Raw genomic sequence first — 20,811 nt, 5'->3', positions numbered from 1 at the left:
TTTCGCAGCCGGCGCACAGGGCTCTGGAGGTACTCAGTGAACTTGGAGGGGAAATGATGCATACACGAGAGGACTCGGAGTCCTCAGAAGTGGTTCTTCCTTTATAATAAAGCATATGAGCGACTAGGAACTCATGGAAAGAGCTGCATGCCTCCGTATCTACATGGGTACTAAGGGCCTGAACTGGAGGCAAGTTCACACGTTGAGTCTCCTTTTAGTGCTAGAGCTTGTCAGGCTGACCACACCGCAGTCACGGAAGCACCTGGTTTAGACAGCAAATTCATTTTCTCCCCAGAAGCGTTCCTACAGGGTTTACAGGCGTATCAAGTGCAGGGGATGTCAGGCAGCTTCAAGGCAGCATGAATGCAGCCTTCAAAATGGGAAAGCAAGGCTAGTTCCAGCAGGCCCCCTTTTCCATGGGCACACTCAGCATACCCCACTGTGGTTTCTAACAAGTCCAAAGAGACGCAGGTTACCCTGTGTGTCTTTCCCTGAATCAGCTTCTCGAAGTAGAGTGTTCTGCATCAGGCGAACTGCCTCAACCAAGGAACGCCGTAGCTGCTCCCCTGGGCCTGTGGCTATTCAAAAGCCTGCAGCGCCACAGGAAGAACAGGACTGAAAGTGCAGTCAGAACGCAAGCCGACTTCCTCTAGGAGGCACGGTGATTTCAGGCAGGAGGTCCTAGATGGAATGCGAAGCCGAGGGTTACTCTGAGTGCGGCTCAGACTAAGGCAACGCCCAAGACTTCTACGCCATGTGGGACTGGCCAGAACGGTGTTTGTGAACGTGCCCGAGGGCTGAGGAAATTAAGACGCTTCAAAAGAGAGTGCAGTGCGTTTCCCTATGCTCGGCATGCACAGAGGGGCTCTAAAGGGCTACGGGACTGGATGTTGCTCAGCAGACCCAGGTGCGCCTGGGGGTACTCAGTGTTCCTGCCGGCAACAGGGTGCCCACGCTAGCCTCCTAGGTGTCCAGAGAACTGTGCTGCCGTTAAAGGCACGCAGAGCACAGGCCACCGGCTCATGGAAACTGCTGCACGCCTCCGCTTCTGCACGGCAAATCAGGGCCTTACTTCCAGGCATGTGTTTCTGCTGGGTGTGCCGTCAGCGACACCGCATGGCAAGATGCTGACTTTCTCCTCGAGCAGAGTGACTCCAGGTACGAGGGCCTCGAAGCATTCAAAGCAGAGTGTTATCACATGGCAGCTCACACGAGGGCCATGACAAAGTCTTCCTGAGCACTTGGCACTCGGCAGCAATGTTGTCCTGAGGCCGGTCGAGGTCTCTGGAAATGTAGCTCTCCTCAAGGAACGTACAGTGTGTTGCCCGTCTCTAGGCACGCACAGAGGGCCTCCAAGGGATCAACAAATGGGACTCCTCGAAGTTTCGCAGCCGGCGCACAGGGCTCTGGAGGTACTCAGTGAACTTGGAGGGGAAATGATGCATACACGAGAGGACTCGGAGTCCTCAGAAGTGGTTCTTCCTTTATAATAAAGCATATGAGCGACTAGGAACTCATGGAAAGAGCTGCATGCCTCCGTATCTACATGGGTACTAAGGGCCTGAACTGGAGGCAAGTTCACACGTTGAGTCTCCTTTTAGTGCTAGAGCTTGTCAGGCTGACCACACCGCAGTCACGGAAGCACCTGGTTTAGACAGCAAATTCATTTTCTCCCCAGAAGCGTTCCTACAGGGTTTACAGGCGTATCAAGTGCAGGGGATGTCAGGCAGCTTCAAGGCAGCATGAATGCAGCCTTCAAAATGGGAAAGCAAGGCTAGTTCCAGCAGGCCCCCTTTTCCATGGGCACACTCAGCATACCCCACTGTGGTTTCTAACAAGTCCAAAGAGACGCAGGTTACCCTGTGTGTCTTTCCCTGAATCAGCTTCTCGAAGTAGAGTGTTCTGCATCAGGCGAACTGCCTCAACCAAGGAACGCCGTAGCTGCTCCCCTGGGCCTGTGGCTATTCAAAAGCCTGCAGCGCCACAGGAAGAACAGGACTGAAAGTGCAGTCAGAACGCAAGCCGACTTCCTCTAGGAGGCACGGTGATTTCAGGCAGGAGGTCCTAGATGGAATGCGAAGCCGAGGGTTACTCTGAGTGCGGCTCAGACTAAGGCAACGCCCAAGACTTCTACGCCATGTGGGACTGGCCAGAACGGTGTTTGTGAACGTGCCCGAGGGCTGAGGAAATTAAGACGCTTCAAAAGAGAGTGCAGTGCGTTTCCCTATGCTCGGCATGCACAGAGGGGCTCTAAAGGGCTACGGGACTGGATGTTGCTCAGCAGACCCAGGTGCGCCTGGGGGTACTCAGTGTTCCTGCCGGCAACAGGGTGCCCACGCTAGCCTCCTAGGTGTCCAGAGAACTGTGCTGCCGTTAAAGGCACGCAGAGCACAGGCCACCGGCTCATGGAAACTGCTGCACGCCTCCGCTTCTGCACGGCAAATCAGGGCCTTACTTCCAGGCATGTGTTTCTGCTGGGTGTGCCGTCAGCGACACCGCATGGCAAGATGCTGACTTTCTCCTCGAGCAGCGTGACTCCAGGTACGAGGGCCTCGAAGCATTCAAAGCAGAGTGTTATCACATGGCAGCTCACACGAGGGCCATGACAAAGTCTTCCTGAGCACTTGGCACTCGGCAGCACTGTTGTCCTGAGGCCGGTCGAGGTCTCCGGAAATGTAGCTCTCCTCAAGGAACGTACAGTGTGTTGCCCGTCTCTAGGCACGCACAGAGGGCCTCCAAGGGATCAACAAATGGGACTCCTCGAAGTTTTGCAGCCGGCGCACAGGGCTCTGGAGGTACTCAGTGAACTTGGAGGGGAAATGATGCATACACGAGAGGACTCGGAGTCCTCAGAAGTGGTTCTTCCTTTATAATAAAGCATATGAGCGACTAGGAACTCATGGAAAGAGCTGCATGCCTCCGTATCTACATGGGTACTAAGGGCCTGAACTGGAGGCAAGTTCACACGTTGAGTCTCCTTTTAGTGCTAGAGCTTGTCAGGCTGACCACACCGCAGTCACGGAAGCACCTGGTTTAGACAGCAAATTCATTTTCTCCCCAGAAGCGTTCCTACAGGGTTTACAGGCGTATCAAGTGCAGGGGATGTCAGGCAGCTTCAAGGCAGCATGAATGCAGCCTTCAAAATGGGAAAGCAAGGCTAGTTCCAGCAGGCCCCCTTTTCCATGGGCACACTCAGCATACCCCACTGTGGTTTCTAACAAGTCCAAAGAGACGCAGGTTACCCTGTGTGTCTTTCCCTGAATCAGCTTCTCGAAGTAGAGTGTTCTGCATCAGGCGAACTGCCTCAACCAAGGAACGCCGTAGCTGCTCCCCTGGGCCTGTGGCTATTCAAAAGCCTGCAGCGCCACAGGAAGAACAGGACTGAAAGTGCAGTCAGAACGCAAGCCGACTTCCTCTAGGAGGCACGGTGATTTCAGGCAGGAGGTCCTAGATGGAATGCGAAGCCGAGGGTTACTCTGAGTGCGGCTCAGACTAAGGCAACGCCCAAGACTTCTACGCCATGTGGGACTGGCCAGAACGGTGTTTGTCAACGTGCCCGAGGGCTGAGGAAATTAAGACGCTTCAAAAGAGAGTGCAGTGCGTTTCCCTATGCTCGGCATGCACAGAGGGGCTCTAAAGGGCTACGGGACTGGATGTTGCTCAGCAGACCCAGGTGCGCCTGGGGGTACTCAGTGTTCCTGCCGGCAACAGGGTGCCCACGCTAGCCTCCTAGGTGTCCAGAGAACTGTGCTGCCGTTAAAGGCACGCAGAGCACAGGCCACCGGCTCATGGAAACTGCTGCACGCCTCCGCTTCTGCACGGCAAATCAGGGCCTTACTTCCAGGCATGTGTTTCTGCTGGGTGTGCCGTCAGCGACACCGCATGGCAAGATGCTGACTTTCTCCTCGAGCAGCGTGACTCCAGGTACGAGGGCCTCGAAGCATTCAAAGCAGAGTGTTATCACATGGCAGCTCACACGAGGGCCATGACAAAGTCTTCCTGAGCACTTGGCACTCGGCAGCACTGTTGTCCTGAGGCCGGTCGAGGTCTCTGGAAATGTAGCTCTCCTCAAGGAACGTACAGTGTGTTGCCCGTCTCTAGGCACGCACAGAGGGCCTCCAAGGGATCAACAAATGGGACTCCTCGAAGTTTCGCAGCCGGCGCACAGGGCTCTGGAGGTACTCAGTGAACTTGGAGGGGAAATGATGCATCCACGAGAGGACTCGGAGTCCTCAGAAGTGGTTCTTCCTTTATAATAAAGCATATGAGCGACTAGGAACTCATGGAAAGAGCTGCATGCCTCCGTATCTACATGGGTACTAAGGGCCTGAACTGGAGGCAAGTTCACACGTTGAGTCTCCTTTTAGTGCTAGAGCTTGTCAGGCTGACCACACCGCAGTCACGGAAGCACCTGGTTTAGACAGCAAATTCATTTTCTCCCCAGAAGCGTTCCTACAGGGTTTACAGGCGTATCAAGTGCAGGGGATGTCAGGCAGCTTCAAGGCAGCATGAATGCAGCCTTCAAAATGGGAAAGCAAGGCTAGTTCCAGCAGGCCCCCTTTTCCATGGGCACACTCAGCATACCCCACTGTGGTTTCTAACAAGTCCAAAGAGACGCAGGTTACCCTGTGTGTCTTTCCCTGAATCAGCTTCTCGAAGTAGAGTGTTCTGCATCAGGCGAACTGCCTCAACCAAGGAACGCCGTAGCTGCTCCCCTGGGCCTGTGGCTATTCAAAAGCCTGCAGCGCCACAGGAAGAACAGGACTGAAAGTGCAGTCAGAACGCAAGCCGACTTCCTCTAGGAGGCACGGTGATTTCAGGCAGGAGGTCCTAGATGGAATGCGAAGCCGAGGGTTACTCTGAGTGCGGCTCAGACTAAGGCAACGCCCAAGACTTCTACGCCATGTGGGACTGGCCAGAACGGTGTTTGTCAACGTGCCCGAGGGCTGAGGAAATTAAGACGCTTCAAAAGAGAGTGCAGTGCGTTTCCCTATGCTCGGCATGCACAGAGGGGCTCTAAAGGGCTACGGGACTGGATGTTGCTCAGCAGACCCAGGTGCGCCTGGGGGTACTCAGTGTTCCTGCCGGCAACAGGGTGCCCACGCTAGCCTCCTAGGTGTCCAGAGAACTGTGCTGCCGTTAAAGGCACGCAGAGCACAGGCCACCGGCTCATGGAAACTGCTGCACGCCTCCGCTTCTGCACGGCAAATCAGGGCCTTACTTCCAGGCATGTGTTTCTGCTGGGTGTGCCGTCAGCGACACCGCATGGCAAGATGCTGACTTTCTCCTCGAGCAGAGTGACTCCAGGTACGAGGGCCTCGAAGCATTCAAAGCAGAGTGTTATCACATGGCAGCTCACACGAGGGCCATGACAAAGTCTTCCTGAGCACTTGGCACTCGGCAGCACTGTTGTCCTGAGGCCGGTCGAGGTCTCTGGAAATGTAGCTCTCCTCAAGGAACGTACAGTGTGTTGCCCGTCTCTAGGCACGCACAGAGGGCCTCCAAGGGATCAACAAATGGGACTCCTCGAAGTTTCGCAGCCGGCGCACAGGGCTCTGGAGGTACTCAGTGAACTTGGAGGGGAAATGATGCATCCACGAGAGGACTCGGAGTCCTCAGAAGTGGTTCTTCCTTTATAATAAAGCATATGAGCGACTAGGAACTCATGGAAAGAGCTGCATGCCTCCGTATCTACATGGGTACTAAGGGCCTGAACTGGAGGCAAGTTCACACGTTGAGTCTCCTTTTAGTGCTAGAGCTTGTCAGGCTGACCACACCGCAGTCACGGAAGCACCTGGTTTAGACAGCAAATTCATTTTCTCCCCAGAAGCGTTCCTACAGGGTTTACAGGCGTATCAAGTGCAGGGGATGTCAGGCAGCTTCAAGGCAGCATGAATGCAGCCTTCAAAATGGGAAAGCAAGGCTAGTTCCAGCAGGCCCCCTTTTCCATGGGCACACTCAGCATACCCCACTGTGGTTTCTAACAAGTCCAAAGAGACGCAGGTTACCCTGTGTGTCTTTCCCTGAATCAGCTTCTCGAAGTAGAGTGTTCTGCATCAGGCGAACTGCCTCAACCAAGGAACGCCGTAGCTGCTCCCCTGGGCCTGTGGCTATTCAAAAGCCTGCAGCGCCACAGGAAGAACAGGACTGAAAGTGCAGTCAGAACGCAAGCCGACTTCCTCTAGGAGGCACGGTGATTTCAGGCAGGAGGTCCTAGATGGAATGCGAAGCCGAGGGTTACTCTGAGTGCGGCTCAGACTAAGGCAACGCCCAAGACTTCTACGCCATGTGGGACTGGCCAGAACGGTGTTTGTCAACGTGCCCGAGGGCTGAGGAAATTAAGACGCTTCAAAAGAGAGTGCAGTGCGTTTCCCTATGCTCGGCATGCACAGAGGGGCTCTAAAGGGCTACGGGACTGGATGTTGCTCAGCAGACCCAGGTGCGCCTGGGGGTACTCAGTGTTCCTGCCGGCAACAGGGTGCCCACGCTAGCCTCCTAGGTGTCCAGAGAACTGTGCTGCCGTTAAAGGCACGCAGAGCACAGGCCACCGGCTCATGGAAACTGCTGCACGCCTCCGCTTCTGCACGGCAAATCAGGGCCTTACTTCCAGGCATGTGTTTCTGCTGGGTGTGCCGTCAGCGACACCGCATGGCAAGATGCTGACTTTCTCCTCGAGCAGCGTGACTCCAGGTACGAGGGCCTCGAAGCATTCAAAGCAGAGTGTTATCACATGGCAGCTCACACGAGGGCCATGACAAAGTCTTCCTGAGCACTTGGCACTCGGCAGCACTGTTGTCCTGAGGCCGGTCGAGGTCTCTGGAAATGTAGCTCTCCTCAAGGAACGTACAGTGTGTTGCCCGTCTCTAGGCACGCACAGAGGGCCTCCAAGGGATCAACAAATGGGACTCCTCGAAGTTTCGCAGCCGGCGCACAGGGCTCTGGAGGTACTCAGTGAACTTGGAGGGGAAATGATGCATACACGAGAGGACTCGGAGTCCTCAGAAGTGGTTCTTCCTTTATAATAAAGCATATGAGCGACTAGGAACTCATGGAAAGAGCTGCATGCCTCCGTATCTACATGGGTACTAAGGGCCTGAACTGGAGGCAAGTTCACACGTTGAGTCTCCTTTTAGTGCTAGAGCTTGTCAGGCTGACCACACCGCAGTCACGGAAGCACCTGGTTTAGACAGCAAATTCATTTTCTCCCCAGAAGCGTTCCTACGGGGTTTACAGGCGTATCAAGTGCAGGGGATGTCAGGCAGCTTCAAGGCAGCATGAATGCAGCCTTCAAAATGGGAAAGCAAGGCTAGTTCCAGCAGGCCCCCTTTTCCATGGGCACACTCAGCATACCCCAATGTGGTTTCTAACAAGTCCAAAGAGACGCAGGTTACCCTGTGTGTCTTTCCCTGAATCAGCTTCTCGAAGTAGAGTGTTCTGCATCAGGCGAACTGCCTCAACCAAGGAACGCCGTAGCTGCTCCCCTGGGCCTGTGGCTATTCAAAAGCCTGCAGCGCCACAGGAAGAACAGGACTGAAAGTGCAGTCAGAACGCAAGCCGACTTCCTCTAGGAGGCACGGTGATTTCAGGCAGGAGGTCCTAGATGGAATGCGAAGCCGAGGGTTACTCTGAGTGCGGCTCAGACTAAGGCAACGCCCAAGACTTCTACGCCATGTGGGACTGGCCAGAACGGTGTTTGTGAACGTGCCCGAGGGCTGAGGAAATTAAGACGCTTCAAAAGAGAGTGCAGTGCGTTTCCCTATGCTCGGCATGCACAGAGGGGCTCTAAAGGGCTACGGGACTGGATGTTGCTCAGCAGACCCAGGTGCGCCTGGGGGTACTCAGTGTTCCTGCCGGCAACAGGGTGCCCACGCTAGCCTCCTAGGTGTCCAGAGAACTGTGCTGCCGTTAAAGGCACGCAGAGCACAGGCCACCGGCTCATGGAAACTGCTGCACGCCTCCGCTTCTGCACGGCAAATCAGGGCCTTACTTCCAGGCATGTGTTTCTGCTGGGTGTGCCGTCAGCGACACCGCATGGCAAGATGCTGACTTTCTCCTCGAGCAGCGTGACTCCAGGTACGAGGGCCTCGAAGCATTCAAAGCAGAGTGTTATCACATGGCAGCTCACACGAGGGCCATGACAAAGTCTTCCTGAGCACTTGGCACTCGGCAGCACTGTTGTCCTGAGGCCGGTCGAGGTCTCTGGAAATGTAGCTCTCCTCGAGGAACGTACAGTGTGTTGCCCGTCTCTAGGCACGCACAGAGGGCCTCCAAGGGATCAACAAATGGGACTCCTCGAAGTTTCGCAGCCGGCGCACAGGGCTCTGGAGGTACTCAGTGAACTTGGAGGGGAAATGATGCATACACGAGAGGACTCGGAGTCCTCAGAAGTGGTTCTTCCTTTATAATAAAGCATATGAGCGACTAGGAACTCATGGAAAGAGCTGCATGCCTCCGTATCTACATGGGTACTAAGGGCCTGAACTGGAGGCAAGTTCACACGTTGAGTCTCCTTTTAGTGCTAGAGCTTGTCAGGCTGACCACACCGCAGTCACGGAAGCACCTGGTTTAGACAGCAAATTCATTTTCTCCCCAGAAGCGTTCCTACAGGGTTTACAGGCGTATCAAGTGCAGGGGATGTCAGGCAGCTTCAAGGCAGCATGAATGCAGCCTTCAAAATGGGAAAGCAAGGCTAGTTCCAGCAGGCCCCCTTTTCCATGGGCACACTCAGCATACCCCACTGTGGTTTCTAACAAGTCCAAAGAGACGCAGGTTACCCTGTGTGTCTTTCCCTGAATCAGCTTCTCGAAGTAGAGTGTTCTGCATCAGGCGAACTGCCTCAACCAAGGAACGCCGTAGCTGCTCCCCTGGGCCTGTGGCTATTCAAAAGCCTGCAGCGCCACAGGAAGAACAGGACTGAAAGTGCAGTCAGAACGCAAGCCGACTTCCTCTAGGAGGCACGGTGATTTCAGGCAGGAGGTCCTAGATGGAATGCGAAGCCGAGGGTTACTCTGAGTGCGGCTCAGACTAAGGCAACGCCCAAGACTTCTACGCCATGTGGGACTGGCCAGAACGGTGTTTGTGAACGTGCCCGAGGGCTGAGGAAATTAAGACGCTTCAAAAGAGAGTGCAGTGCGTTTCCCTATGCTCGGCATGCACAGAGGGGCTCTAAAGGGCTACGGGACTGGATGTTGCTCAGCAGACCCAGGTGCGCCTGGGGGTACTCAGTGTTCCTGCCGGCAACAGGGTGCCCACGCTAGCCTCCTAGGTGTCCAGAGAACTGTGCTGCCGTTAAAGGCACGCAGAGCACAGGCCACCGGCTCATGGAAACTGCTGCACGCCTCCGCTTCTGCACGGCAAATCAGGGCCTTACTTCCAGGCATGTGTTTCTGCTGGGTGTGCCGTCAGCGACACCGCATGGCAAGATGCTGACTTTCTCCTCGAGCAGCGTGACTCCAGGTACGAGGGCCTCGAAGCATTCAAAGCAGAGTGTTATCACATGGCAGCTCACACGAGGGCCATGACAAAGTCTTCCTGAGCACTTGGCACTCGGCAGCACTGTTGTCCTGAGGCCGGTCGAGGTCTCTGGAAATGTAGCTCTCCTCGAGGAACGTACAGTGTGTTGCCCGTCTCTAGGCACGCACAGAGGGCCTCCAAGGGATCAACAAATGGGACTCCTCGAAGTTTCGCAGCCGGCGCACAGGGCTCTGGAGGTACTCAGTGAACTTGGAGGGGAAATGATGCATCCACGAGAGGACTCGGAGTCCTCAGAAGTGGTTCTTCCTTTATAATAAAGCATATGAGCGACTAGGAACTCATGGAAAGAGCTGCATGCCTCCGTATCTACATGGGTACTAAGGGCCTGAACTGGAGGCAAGTTCACACGTTGAGTCTCCTTTTAGTGCTAGAGCTTGTCAGGCTGACCACACCGCAGTCACGGAAGCACCTGGTATAGACAGCAAATTCATTTTCTCCCCAGAAGTGTTCCTACAGGGTTTACAGGCGTATCAAGTGCAGGGGATGTCAGGCAGCTTCAAGGCAGCATGAATGCAGCCTTCAAAATGGGAAAGCAAGGCTAGTTCCAGCAGGCCCCCTTTTCCATGGGCACACTCAGCATACCCCACTGTGGTTTCTAACAAGTCCAAAGAGACGCAGGTTACCCTGTGTGTCTTTCCCTGAATCAGCTTCTCGAAGTAGAGTGTTCTGCATCAGGCGAACTGCCTCAACCAAGGAACGCCGTAGCTGCTCCCCTGGGCCTGTGGCTATTCAAAAGCCTGCAGCGCCACAGGAAGAACAGGACTGAAAGTGCAGTCAGAACGCAAGCCGACTTCCTCTAGGAGGCACGGTGATTTCAGGCAGGAGGTCCTAGATGGAATGCGAAGCCGAGGGTTACTCTGAGTGCGGCTCAGACTAAGGCAACGCCCAAGACTTCTACGCCATGTGGGACTGGCCAGAACGGTGTTTGTGAACGTGCCCGAGGGCTGAGGAAATTAAGACGCTTCAAAAGAGAGTGCAGTGCGTTTCCCTATGCTCGGCATGCACAGAGGGGCTCTAAAGGGCTACGGGACTGGATGTTGCTCAGCAGACCCAGGTGCGCCTGGGGGTACTCAGTGTTCCTGCCGGCAACAGGGTGCCCACGCTAGCCTCCTAGGTGTCCAGAGAACTGTGCTGCCGTTAAAGGCACGCAGAGCACAGGCCACCGGCTCATGGAAACTGCTGCACGCCTCCGCTTCTGCACGGCAAATCAGGGCCTTACTTCCAGGCATGTGTTTCTGCTGGGTGTGCCGTCAGCGACACCGCATGGCAAGATGCTGACTTTCTCCTCGAGCAGCGTGACTCCAGGTACGAGGGCCTCGAAGCATTCAAAGCAGAGTGTTATCACATGGCAGCTCACACGAGGGCCATGACAAAGTCTTCCTGAGCACTTGGCACTCGGCAGCACTGTTGTCCTGAGGCCGGTCGAGGTCTCTGGAAATGTAGCTCTCCTCGAGGAACGTACAGTGTGTTGCCCGTCTCTAGGCACGCACAGAGGGCCTCCAAGGGATCAACAAATGGGACTCCTCGAAGTTTCGCAGCCGGCGCACAGGGCTCTGGAGGTACTCAGTGAACTTGGAGGGGAAATGATGCATCCACGAGAGGACTCGGAGTCCTCAGAAGTGGTTCTTCCTTTATAATAAAGCATATGAGCGACTAGGAACTCATGGAAAGAGCTGCATGCCTCCGTATCTACATGGGTACTAAGGGCCTGAACTGGAGGCAAGTTCACACGTTGAGTCTCCTTTTAGTGCTAGAGCTTGTCAGGCTGACCACACCGCAGTCACGGAAGCACCTGGTATAGACAGCAAATTCATTTTCTCCCCAGAAGTGTTCCTACAGGGTTTACAGGCGTATCAAGTGCAGGGGATGTCAGGCAGCTTCAAGGCAGCATGAATGCAGCCTTCAAAATGGGAAAGCAAGGCTAGTTCCAGCAGGCCCCCTTTTCCATGGGCACACTCAGCATACCCCACTGTGGTTTCTAACAAGTCCAAAGAGACGCAGGTTACCCTGTGTGTCTTTCCCTGAATCAGCTTCTCGAAGTAGAGTGTTCTGCATCAGGCGAACTGCCTCAACCAAGGAACGCCGTAGCTGCTCCCCTGGGCCTGTGGCTATTCAAAAGCCTGCAGCGCCACAGGAAGAACAGGACTGAAAGTGCAGTCAGAACGCAAGCCGACTTCCTCTAGGAGGCACGGTGATTTCAGGCAGGAGGTCCTAGATGGAATGCGAAGCCGAGGGTTACTCTGAGTGCGGCTCAGACTAAGGCAACGCCCAAGACTTCTACGCCATGTGGGACTGGCCAGAACGGTGTTTGTGAACGTGCCCGAGGGCTGAGGAAATTAAGACGCTTCAAAAGAGAGTGCAGTGCGTTTCCCTATGCTCGGCATGCACAGAGGGGCTCTAAAGGGCTACGGGACTGGATGTTGCTCAGCAGACCCAGGTGCGCCTGGGGGTACTCAGTGTTCCTGCCGGCAACAGGGTGCCCACGCTAGCCTCCTAGGTGTCCAGAGAACTGTGCTGCCGTTAAAGGCACGCAGAGCACAGGCCACCGGCTCATGGAAACTGCTGCACGCCTCCGCTTCTGCACGGCAAATCAGGGCCTTACTTCCAGGCATGTGTTTCTGCTGGGTGTGCCGTCAGCGACACCGCATGGCAAGATGCTGACTTTCTCCTCGAGCAGCGTGACTCCAGGTACGAGGGCCTCGAAGCATTCAAAGCAGAGTGTTATCACATGGCAGCTCACACGAGGGCCATGACAAAGTCTTCCTGAGCACTTGGCACTCGGCAGCAATGTTGTCCTGAGGCCGGTCGAGGTCTCTGGAAATGTAGCTCTCCTCGAGGAACGTACAGTGTGTTGCCCGTCTCTAGGCACGCACAGAGGGCCTCCAAGGGATCAACAAATGGGACTCCTCGAAGTTTCGCAGCCGGCGCACAGGGCTCTGGAGGTACTCAGTGAACTTGGAGGGGAAATGATGCATCCACGAGAGGACTCGGAGTCCTCAGAAGTGGTTCTTCCTTTATAATAAAGCATATGAGCGACTAGGAACTCATGGAAAGAGCTGCATGCCTCCGTATCTACATGGGTACTAAGGGCCTGAACTGGAGGCAAGTTCACACGTTGAGTCTCCTTTTAGTGCTAGAGCTTGTCAGGCTGACCACACCGCAGTCACGGAAGCACCTGGTTTAGACAGCAAATTCATTTTCTCCCCAGAAGCGTTCCTACAGGGTTTACAGGCGTATCAAGTGCAGGGGATGTCAGGCAGCTTCAAGGCAGCATGAATGCAGCCTTCAAAATGGGAAAGCAAGGCTAGTTCCAGCAGGCCCCCTTTTCCATGGGCACACTCAGCATACCCCACTGTGGTTTCTAACAAGTCCAAAGAGACGCAGGTTACCCTGTGTGTCTTTCCCTGAATCAGCTTCTCGAAGTAGAGTGTTCTGCATCAGGCGAACTGCCTCAACCAAGGAACGCCGTAGCTGCTCCCCTGGGCCTGTGGCTATTCAAAAGCCTGCAGCGCCACAGGAAGAACAGGACTGAAAGTGCAGTCAGAACGCAAGCCGACTTCCTCTAGGAGGCACGGTGATTTCAGGCAGGAGGTCCTAGATGGAATGCGAAGCCGAGGGTTACTCTGAGTGCGGCTCAGACTAAGGCAACGCCCAAGACTTCTACGCCATGTGGGACTGGCCAGAACGGTGTTTGTGAACGTGCCCGAGGGCTGAGGAAATTAAGACGCTTCAAAAGAGAGTGCAGTGCGTTTCCCTATGCTCGGCATGCACAGAGGGGCTCTAAAGGGCTACGGGACTGGATGTTGCTCAGCAGACCCAGGTGCGCCTGGGGGTACTCAGTGTTCCTGCCGGCAACAGGGTGCCCACGCTAGCCTCCTAGGTGTCCAGAGAACTGTGCTGCCGTTAAAGGCACGCAGAGCACAGGCCACCGGCTCATGGAAACTGCTGCACGCCTCCGCTTCTGCACGGCAAATCAGGGCCTTACTTCCAGGCATGTGTTTCTGCTGGGTGTGCCGTCAGCGATACCGCATGGCAAGATGCTGACTTTCTCCCCGAGCAGCGTGACTCCAGGTACGAGGGCCTCGAAGCATTCAAAGCAGAGTGTTATCACATGGCAGCTCACACGAGGGCCATGACAAAGTCTTCCTGAGCACTTGGCACTCGGCAGCACTGTTGTCCTGAGGCCGGTCGAGGTCTCTGGAAATGTAGCTCTCCTCAAGGAACGTACAGTGTGTTGCCCGTCTCTAGGCACGCACAGAGGGCCTCCAAGGGATCAACAAATGGGACTCCTCGAAGTTTCGCAGCCGGCGCACAGGGCTCTGGAGGTACTCAGTGAACTTGGAGGGGAAATGATGCATACACGAGAGGACTCGGAGTCCTCAGAAGTGGTTCTTCCTTTATAATAAAGCATATGAGCGACTAGGAACTCATGGAAAGAGCTGCATGCCTCCGTATCTACATGGGTACTAAGGGCCTGAACTGGAGGCAAGTTCACACGTTGAGTCTCCTTTTAGTGCTAGAGCTTGTCAGGCTGACCACACCGCAGTCACGGAAGCACCTGGTTTAGACAGCAAATTCATTTTCTCCCCAGAAGCGTTCCTACAGGGTTTACAGGCGTATCAAGTGCAGGGGATGTCAGGCAGCTTCAAGGCAGCATGAATGCAGCCTTCAAAATGGGAAAGCAAGGCTAGTTCCAGCAGGCCCCCTTTTCCATGGGCACACTCAGCATACCCCACTGTGGTTTCTAACAAGTCCAAAGAGACGCAGGTTACCCGGTGTGTCTTTCCCTGAATCAGCTTCTCGAAGTAGAGTGTTCTGCATCAGGCGAACTGCCTCAACCAAGGAACGCCGTAGCTGCTCCCCTGGGCCTGTGGCTATTCAAAAGCCTGCAGCGCCACAGGAAGAACAGGACTGAAAGTGCAGTCAGAACGCAAGCCGACTTCCTCTAGGAGGCACGGTGATTTCAGGCAGGAGGTCCTAGATGGAATGCGAAGCCGAGGGTTACTCTGAGTGCGGCTCAGACTAAGGCAACGCCCAAGACTTCTACGCCATGTGGGACTGGCCAGAACGGTGTTTGTGAACGTGCCCGAGGGCTGAGGAAATTAAGACGCTTCAAAAGAGAGTGCAGTGCGTTTCCCTATGCTCGGCATGCACAGAGGGGCTCTAAAGGGCTACGGGACTGGATGTTGCTCAGCAGACCCAGGTGCGCCTGGGGGTACTCAGTGTTCCTGCCGGCAACAGGGTGCCCACGCTAGCCTCCTAGGTGTCCAGAGAACTGTGCTGCCGTTAAAGGCACGCAGAGCACAGGCCACCGGCTCATGGAAACTGCTGCACGCCTCCGCTTCTGCACGGCAAATCAGGGCCTTACTTCCAGGCATGTGTTTCTGCTGGGTGTGCCGTCAGCGACACCGCATGGCAAGATGCTGACTTTCTCCTCGAGCAGCGTGACTCCAGGTACGAGGGCCTCGAAGCATTCAAAGCAGAGTGTTATCACATGGCAGCTCACACGAGGGCCATGACAAAGTCTTCCTGAGCACTTGGCACTCGGCAGCACTGTTGTCCTGAGGCCGGTCGAGGTCTCTGGAAATGTAGCTCTCCTCGAGGAACGTACAGTGTGTTGCCCGTCTCTAGGCACGCACAGAGGGCCTCCAAGGGATCAACAAATGGGACTCCTCGAAGTTTCGCAGCCGGCGCACAGGGCTCTGGAGGTACTCAGTGAACTTGGAGGGGAAATGATGCATACACGAGAGGACTCGGAGTCCTCAGAAGTGGTTCTTCCTTTATAATAAAGCATATGAGCGACTAGGAACTCATGGAAAGAGCTGCATGCCTCCGTATCTACATGGGTACTAAGGGCCTGAACTGGAGGCAAGTTCACACGTTGAGTCTCCTTTTAGTGCTAGAGCTTGTCAGGCTGACCACACCGCAGTCACGGAAGCACCTGGTATAGACAGCAAATTCATTTTCTCCCCAGAAGCGTTCCTACAGGGTTTACAGGCGTATCAAGTGCAGGGGATGTCAGGCAGCTTCAAGGCAGCATGAATGCAGCCTTCAAAATGGGAAAGCAAGGCTAGTTCCAGCAGGCCCCCTTTTCCATGGGCACACTCAGCATACCCCACTGTGGTTTCTAACAAGTCCAAAGAGACGCAGGTTACCCTGTGTGTCTTTCCCTGAATCAGCTTCTCGAAGTAGAGTGTTCTGCATCAGGCGAACTGCCTCAACCAAGGAACGCCGTAGCTGCTCCCCTGGGCCTGTGGCTATTCAAAAGCCTGCAGCGCCACAGGAAGAACAGGACTGAAAGTGCAGTCAGAACGCAAGCCGACTTCCTCTAGGAGGCACGGTGATTTCAGGCAGGAGGTCCTAGATGGAATGCGAAGCCGAGGGTTACTCTGAGTGCGGCTCAGACTAAGGCAACGCCCAAGACTTCTACGCCATGTGGGACTGGCCAGAACGGTGTTTGTGAACGTGCCCGAGGGCTGAGGAAATTAAGACGCTTCAAAAGAGAGTGCAGTGCGTTTCCCTATGCTCGGCATGCACAGAGGGGCTCTAAAGGGCTACGGGACTGGATGTTGCTCAGCAGACCCAGGTGCGCCTGGGGGTACTCAGTGTTCCTGCCGGCAACAGGGTGCCCACGCTAGCCTCCTAGGTGTCCAGAGAACTGTGCTGCCGTTAAAGGCACGCAGAGCACAGGCCACCGGCTCATGGAAACTGCTGCACGCCTCCGCTTCTGCACGGCAAATCAGGGCCTTACTTCCAGGCATGTGTTTCTGCTGGGTGTGCCGTCAGCGACACCGCATGGCAAGATGCTGACTTTCTCCTCGAGCAGCGTGACTCCAGGTACGAGGGCCTCGAAGCATTCAAAGCAGAGTGTTATCACATGGCAGCTCACACGAGGGCCATGACAAAGTCTTCCTGAGCACTTGGCACTCGGCAGCAATGTTGTCCTGAGGCCGGTCGAGGTCTCTGGAAATGTAGCTCTCCTCGAGGAACGTACAGTGTGTTGCCCGTCTCTAGGCACGCACAGAGGGCCTCCAAGGGATCAACAAATGGGACTCCTCGAAGTTTCGCAGCCGGCGCACAGGGCTCTGGAGGTACTCAGTGAACTTGGAGGGGAAATGATGCATCCACGAGAGGACTCGGAGTCCTCAGAAGTGGTTCTTCCTTTATAATAAAGCATATGAGCGACTAGGAACTCATGGAAAGAGCTGCATGCCTCCGTATCTACATGGGTACTAAGGGCCTGAACTGGAGGCAAGTTCACACGTTGAGTCTCCTTTTAGTGCTAGAGCTTGTCAGGCTGACCACACCGCAGTCACGGAAGCACCTGGTTTAGACAGCAAATTCATTTTCTCCCCAGAAGCGTTCCTACAGGGTTTACAGGCGTATCAAGTGCAGGGGATGTCAGGCAGCTTCAAGGCAGCATGAATGCAGCCTTCAAAATGGGAAAGCAAGGCTAGTTCCAGCAGGCCCCCTTTTCCATGGGCACACTCAGCATACCCCACTGTGGTTTCTAACAAGTCCAAAGAGACGCAGGTTACCCTGTGTGTCTTTCCCTGAATCAGCTTCTCGAAGTAGAGTGTTCTGCATCAGGCGAACTGCCTCAACCAAGGAACGCCGTAGCTGCTCCCCTGGGCCTGTGGCTATTCAAAAGCCTGCAGTGCCACAGGAAGAACAGGACTGAAAGTGCAGTCAGAACGCAAGCCGACTTCCTCTAGGAGGCACGGTGATTTCAGGCAGGAGGTCCTAGATGGAATGCGAAGCCGAGGGTTACTCTGAGTGCGGCTCAGACTAAGGCAACGCCCAAGACTTCTACGCCATGTGGGACTGGCCAGAACGGTGTTTGTGAACGTGCCCGAGGGCTGAGGAAATTAAGACGCTTCAAAAGAGAGTGCAGTGCGTTTCCCTATGCTCGGCATGCACAGAGGGGCTCTAAAGGGCTACGGGACTGGATGTTGCTCAGCAGACCCAGGTGCGCCTGGGGGTACTCAGTGTTCCTGCCGGCAACAGGGTGCCCACGCTAGCCTCCTAGGTGTCCAGAGAACTGTGCTGCCGTTAAAGGCACGCAGAGCACAGGCCACCGGCTCATGGAAACTGCTGCACGCCTCCGCTTCTGCACGGCAAATCAGGGCCTTACTTCCAGGCATGTGTTTCTGCTGGGTGTGCCGTCAGCGACACCGCATGGCAAGATGCTGACTTTCTCCTCGAGCAGAGTGACTCCAGGTACGAGGGCCTCGAAGCATTCAAAGCAGAGTGTTATCACATGGCAGCTCACACGAGGGCCATGACAAAGTCTTCCTGAGCACTTGGCACTCGGCAGCAATGTTGTCCTGAGGCCGGTCGAGGTCTCTGGAAATGTAGCTCTCCTCGAGGAACGTACAGTGTGTTGCCCGTCTCTAGGCACGCACAGAGGGCCTCCAAGGGATCAACAAATGGGACTCCTCGAAGTTTCGCAGCCGGCGCACAGGGCTCTGGAGGTACTCAGTGAACTTGGAGGGGAAATGATGCATACACGAGAGGACTCGGAGTCCTCAGAAGTGGTTCTTCCTTTATAATAAAGCATATGAGCGACTAGGAACTCATGGAAAGAGCTGCCTGCCTCCGTATCTACATGGGTACTAAGGGCCTGAACTGGAGGCAAGTTCACACGTTGAGTTTCCTTTTAGTGCTAGAGCTTGTCAGGCTGACCACACCGCAGTCACGGAAGCACCTGGTTTAGACAGCAAATTCATTTTCTCCCCAGAAGCGTTCCTACAGGGTTTACAGGCGTATCAAGTGCAGGGGATGTCAGGCAGCTTCAAGGCAGCATGAATGCAGCCTTCAAAATGGGAAAGCAAGGCTAGTTCCAGCAGGCCCCCTTTTCCATGGGCACACTCAGCATACCCCACTGTGGTTTCTAACAAGTCCAAAGAGACGCAGGTTACCCTGTGTGTCTTTCCCTGAATCAGCTTCTCGAAGTAGAGTGTTCTGCATCAGGCGAACTGCCTCAACCAAGGAACGCCGTAGCTGCTCCCCTGGGCCTGTGGCTATTCAAAAGCCTGCAGTGCCACAGGAAGAACAGGACTGAAAGTGCAGTCAGAACGCAAGCCGACTTCCTCTAGGAGGCACGGTGATTTCAGGCAGGAGGTCCTAGATGGAATGCGAAGCCGAGGGTTACTCTGAGTGCGGCTCAGACTAAGGCAACGCCCAAGGCTTCTACGCCATGTGGGACTGGCCAGAACGGTGTTTGTGAACGTGCCCGAGGGCTGAGGAAATTAAGACGCTTCAAAAGAGAGTGCAGTGCGTTTCCCTATGCTCGGCATGCACAGAGGGGCTCTAAAGGGCTACGGGACTGGATGTTGCTCAGCAGACCCAGGTGCGCCTGGGGGTACTCAGTGTTCCTGCCGGCAACAGGGTGCCCACGCTAGCCTCCTAGGTGTCCAGAGAACTGTGCTGCCGTTAAAGGCACGCAGAGCACAGGCCACCGGCTCATGGAAACTGCTGCACGCCTCCGCTTCTGCACGGCAAATCAGGGCCTTACTTCCAGGCATGTGTTTCTGCTGGGTGTGCCGTCAGCGACAGCGCATGGCAAGATGCTGACTTTCTCCTCGAGCAGAGTGACTCCAGGTACGAGGGCCTCGAAGCATTCAAAGCAGAGTGTTATCACATGGCAGCTCACACGAGGGCCATGACAAAGTCTTCCTGAGCACTTGGCACTCGGCAGCAATGTTGTCCTGAGGCCGGACGAGGTCTCTGGAAATGTCGCTCTCCTCGAGGAACGTACAGTGTGTTGCCCGTCTCTAGGCACGCACAGAGGGCCTCCAAGGGATCAACAAATGGGACTCCTCGAAGTTTCGCAGCCGGCGCACAGGGCTCTGGAGGTACTCAGTGAACTTGGAGGGGAAATGATGCATACACGAGAGGACTCGGAGTCCTCAGAAGTGGTTCTTCCTTTATAATAAAGCATATGAGCGACTAGGAACTCATGGAAAGAGCTGCATGCCTCCGTATCTACATGGGTACTAAGGGCCTGAACTGGAGGCAAGTTCACACGTTGAGTTTCCTTTTAGTGCTAGAGCTTGTCAGGCTGACCACACCGCAGTCACGGAAGCACCTGGTTTAGACAGCAAATTCATTTTCTCCCCAGAAGCGTTCCTACAGGGTTTACAGGCGTATCAAGTGCAGGGGATGTCAGGCAGCTTCAAGGCAGCATGAATGCAGCCTTCAAAATGGGAAAGCAAGGCTAGTTCCAGCAGGCCCCCTTTTCCATGGGCACACTCAGCATACCCCACTGTGGTTTCTAACAAGTCCAAAGAGACGCAGGCTACCCGGTGTGTCTTTCCCTGAATCAGCTTCTCGAAGTAGAGTGTTCTGCATCAAGCGAACTGCCTCAACCAAGGAACGCCGTAGCTGCTCCACTGGGCCTGTGGCTATTCAAAAGCCTGCAGTGCCACAGGAAGAACAGGACTGAAAGTGCAGTCAGAACGCAAGCCGACTTCCTCTAGGAGGCACGGTGATTTCAGGCAGGAGGTCCTAGATGGAATGCGAAGCCGAGGGTTACTCTGAGTGCGGCTCAGACTAAGGCAACGCCCAAGGCTTCTACGCCATGTGGGACTGGCCAGAACGGTGTTTGTGAACGTGCCCGAGGGCTGAGGAAATTAAGACGCTTCAAAAGAGAGTGCAGTGCGTTTCCCTATGCTCGGCATGCACAGAGGGGCTCTAAAGGGCTACGGGACTGGATGTTGCTCAGCAGACCCAGGTGCGCCTGGGGGTACTCAGTGTTCCTGCCGGCAACAGGGTGCCCACGCTAGCCTCCTAGGTGTCCAGAGAACTGTGCTGCCGTTAAAGGCACGCAGAGCACAGGCCACCGGCTCATGGAAACTGCTGCACGCCTCCGCTTCTGCACGGCAAATCAGGGCCTTACTTCCAGGCATGTGTTTCTGCTGGGTGTGCCGTCAGCGACACCGCATGGCAAGATGCTGACTTTCTCCTCGAGCAGAGTGACTCCAGGTACGAGGGCCTCGAAGCATTCAAAGCAGAGTGTTATCACATGGCAGCTCACACGAGGGCCATGACAAAGTCTTCCTGAGCACTTGGCACTCGGCAGCACTGTTGTCCTGAGGCCGGTCGAGGTCTCTGGAAATGTCGCTCTCCTCGAGGAACGTACAGTGTGTTGCCCGTCTCTAGGCACGCACAGAGGGCCTCCAAGGGATCAACAAATGGGACTCCTCGAAGTTTCGCAGCCGGCGCACAGGGCTCTGGAGGTACTCAGTGGACTTGGAGGGGAAATGATGCATACAC

Source organism: Orcinus orca, chromosome 19 (genome assembly GCF_937001465.1).
Source record: "Orcinus orca chromosome 19, mOrcOrc1.1, whole genome shotgun sequence".
Classification (NCBI taxonomy): Eukaryota; Metazoa; Chordata; class Mammalia; order Artiodactyla; family Delphinidae; genus Orcinus; species Orcinus orca.
This window is presented reverse-complemented; position numbering follows the sequence as displayed.